General features: G+C 48.1%; 1 pseudogene; it reads left to right on the top strand.

Annotated features, from left to right (window-relative positions):
• Positions 1-554: 554 nt before the first annotated feature.
• On the top strand, positions 555-1,812 carry LOC108304151 (annotated as a pseudogene).
• Positions 1,813-4,020: the final 2,208 nt, after the last annotated feature.

Consider the following 4,020-nt stretch of genomic DNA (forward strand, 5'->3'; position numbering starts at 1 on the left):
AATTATAAAGGGCAAAATTATAAACTACTAGATGATAATGGAGGCTATTGTGTCAGTTTGGGGATGAGAAAGCTCTTTAAACAAGACTCGAATTTTACAAACCCACAAAAATATTTAAAATTTCCTACTTCATAAATGAATAACTTAGGTTGTTTGGAAAATTTTATACTCTCATTATAAAAGAATGCAAATTAAAATTATACCTGTTAGACTGGCAACGATTCAAAATTTCATATCTCACTAATAGGTCAAGACGGAAGAAACAGGTCCTCTTTTTCACTATTGATGGAAAAATCGGTTGGTCCAGCCAAGTCACTTTACAAAATGAATTTCAAGATGATTTCCTGCATTGTCAGCACCGCCACTGCTCTAAGTTATGTGAGTAGGAAATTGCACTGACACCTCCTAAGCCAGCCTGGGCAGGACCAGAGGGAGCCGCATGGTGGCTGCCCCCTGTCCTGAGCCCACCTGCCTGCCTGCCACCCTGCCTCTGCCTCCCGGTTCCTACTAACCCGTCCACCTCTCTGGGACCACTGGGCATTAAAGGAGGAAACATGCTGGCCATCTGCTGCGTGCTGCTGGCCAAACAGTGGGCAGTGCTGGCCCAGGAGGCTGCCCTACGCTGCAGGTGGTGAGTGATGTACTGACTAGGATGCTGCATCCCCCTGACGTGCCCAGAGGGGGAGAAGATCATGCCATGGTCCACTGGTTGGACAGGAATCCCGGTACAGGTTCATGCTCCAGCAGATGGGCTGGCGTGGGAAGGAGGTTGCTTTTGAGGCCTGTGCAGCTCCATGACTCTGGAGACCATTCTTGCTGCTGGACTGGCTGTCCAGGGGGTCTGTGCTTTGCTGGTGGATGTTCCTCCTGAGGAGCTCCAGCTCTCCTGCTCCTGGAAGAACCCCCTCAGAGGCAATGGTTGTGAACAGAGTCTTCGGAGTCAAGGTTCTGAGTCAAGGCTGTGCTACTGGGAAGGAAGTTTCAGAACCCTCAGGCAGAACCTCTTCCAGGAGCTGTGCCAGTATTCCCAGGAGTCCCAGAAGTTCTGCCAGTTGGCAGTGCCAGAGTGAGATTACTCTTTCTATACAGTGTCCCTGTGTGTCACCAACAGTGTTGGGAGCACGTTCAACACAACCCAAACATTGGAAGGTTATGGAATCCTGCAACCCGACCCACCTGTCAACATCACAGTCATTGCTGTGGCCAGAAAGCCCCGCTAGCTCAATGTCACTTGGCAAGACACCCACTCCTAGAACTTATGTTTCTATAGACTATGGTTTGAGCTTTGATACCTGGCTGAACAGTCGAAGATGTTCATAACATGGATGGCCAAAGATCTCCAGCATCTGTGTCATTCACAACACCTGGAAAGGCATTAGGCACCTGACACAGCTTCAGGCCCAAGAGGAGCTGGGGCAAGGCTTGTGAAGCGCGTGGAGCCCAGAGGTCATGGGCACCCTTTGGGCAGACTCCAGGAGTCCTCCAGCTGAGACCACCTCCATGCAAACACCTACTACTAAGAAAGATGACGACAATATTCTCCCCAGAGATTCTGCAAATGCAACAAGCTTCCTGGGTTAAAGAAGACATGGAGGTTGCAGAGTCTGAAACACAGTTAGACCTGCATGCACCTGCTGTGTTCTTTGGAGTGGCTGGTCCCAGAGAGACCCAGACCCACCCCAGGCCTTGTTCCTCTCATCTCCCCATCAGTGCCTTGTAACCAATGCCACCTCCAGCCATGGCCGACCAGATGCCAGGGACCCATGGAGGCCTAATGCCATCAACAATAGAGACTGCTTCTTCCCCAGATAGCTAGCCAGGTGGCACACGGCAGGCTGGGTGTGTGAACCAAAAAAGTATCCGAGACAGCACCCAATCAACTTAAAAGTGTATTTTGCCAAGGTTAAGAACATGCCTGGAAGAAACAAACATGGAATCATAGAAAGTTTGGTCTATGCCTTTTTCCAAAGATGCTTTTGAGGACTTCAGTATTTAAAGGAGACAAGCGGTCTGGAGGGGGAAGGAGGAGGGTATGACCACATGTCTGAATCCATATGTGGCAAGAGAAAAGGAGCAGGCAGAGGAATAGTCAATGACGTATTCATCTTGGGCTCAGTAAGTCAGCACTTTAACATAGAGCAGCTACCTGTGGAGATGTTTAACCTTGATCTGCAGCTGTCTGCCTAGGAACAAAAGCAAAGGCAGCTTCTTGTGCACCTCAGCTTTCTGCTCATGTATTTTCTTTTGGAATGATGAACTGGGGGTGCTGAGCTCTTATTTTCCCTTCACAGGTGTCGGCATGCTGCACCGTGTGGATGACAGAGCACAAAGGGCTCAGCAGAAGCCGCCTCTCACTGTCCTGCCAGCTCATCTCAGGGCGTGGGGACTTTGGCTTCACTTTTATGAAAGAGCCTGGCAGAATGTTCTAGATCAGATGAAAATCAGGCTGCTGCAGCCATTCAGAATAAAGAAGTGGTTGAGTTTTTAAACCTCCTTTCCCAAATGTCCTGCTTAAGAGGGTTAGAGTGAGCTCAGGCCACCATGAGGAAGGCTGTATCAATGCTCTGTTGGATACTGTGGAGGGCAGAGCCAGGCAGCTGGGAGGGAGCCTCAGTGTGAAGGAGAAGCTGCTGGCTGCCCACCCCCAAACTTGTGCACAAGCTGCACCATTGTGTAGGTGGGATGGATTTCCAGCCAAAACCTCCCTCAGTCACCTTGCTCTGACCCTCTGTGCGGTTACATCTTCCAGCTCAAATTCTGAAATCTCAGTGCTTTTGCAATTTTGTTTTCCTGGGCCTGAGGACGGCTTTTACTTAAGCCACCTAGACTGGAGAAGAACCTCTTTCTGCCTTTCTTCCCCACAGCAGGGGGTGTGGGTGAGTGAATAACACAGTATCTTGGGGTCTGACGGTTTTAAATGGGGAACTATAATTAGGTCCTAAGCATTTTGCTAAATGTAAATGATAATCCTAGGCACTTGCTGAATATAGAAGCAAATGTATTGGCTTTGGGTTTCAGGAGGAGAGAAGCAAAGGAAGGCGAGGAATGGGGGACAGGGTCTTCATGGCCTCCTGTAGTCAGGGGCTGAGGGTGACCCCAGCCTCTGAAAACCAATGCTCTCTGTCTCTCACTTTCCCCAAAGAAGAGCTGGCAGTAGAGAGGGCTTCCGCCAGCACTGAGATCAAAACTGTTGTATCTCATGTTTGTTTTCAACTGAACCTGAGTAGCAGGGAAGATATTTTAACAGTAGGGAAAACAATGTGGAAAAATAAAGGAACCCAGCAAGAATGCGTTTTGATTTGCCTTTTTAAAAGACCACCAATTGTTTTCCCTGGGGAAGGCGGAAGATCCAGTATTCGCTGTGTCCGTATAGAAGTAACTTGTGGGGGAAGCACAGGAACCTTGTTTAGCCCAAAAGCAAGTCAAGTGAAAAAGGAGGAGGAGAAAAAATAATTTTCCCTATTAGAGAAGAGATTTTAGTTTTATTCTGTATTTATACTATGCCTCTTCTCTGGGGAAAATGCACTTACTCCCCCAGGTGGTTATGAAGGAAGGGTGTCCCACTCCCGGTACTAGTGCTGAGAAGTCTCCCCACTCTACCAGGCAGGGTTCCAGAAATTCCCCACCCTAAAAGCTGTGAGCCCTCTGCTGTCAAAGGGGAAGTTCTTTTTGTTTAGTTCTTTGACTTGGATTCAGCTCAGCTAGAATGAAACACCCACTAACAGTCTAGCCATGACACAGTGACTGATCACTCCAAGTAAGTTTTCTGGCCAGGATTTGAAAATTCAGTGGTATTACTGGCTACCCAGACAGTTAACCCTCAGGCATTGGGGTATCCCAGAGTAGAGATGTGATTAAAATCTGTCGTGTAACCACAGACCCCAAATTTACCAGACCACAGAATCTTCTGAGTACATTTTATAAAATCCTTTTAACCTTTCAGAAAACCAACCACCACCACCAGACAGGTGTAAAGGATGAAAATCACCCTGTCTTATTTGTCATTTGCCAGGTTCAAGC

This window comes from Cebus imitator, unplaced genomic scaffold (genome assembly GCF_001604975.1).
Source record: "Cebus imitator isolate Cc_AM_T3 unplaced genomic scaffold, Cebus_imitator-1.0 Scaffold53, whole genome shotgun sequence".
NCBI classification, from domain to species: domain Eukaryota; kingdom Metazoa; phylum Chordata; class Mammalia; order Primates; family Cebidae; genus Cebus; species Cebus imitator.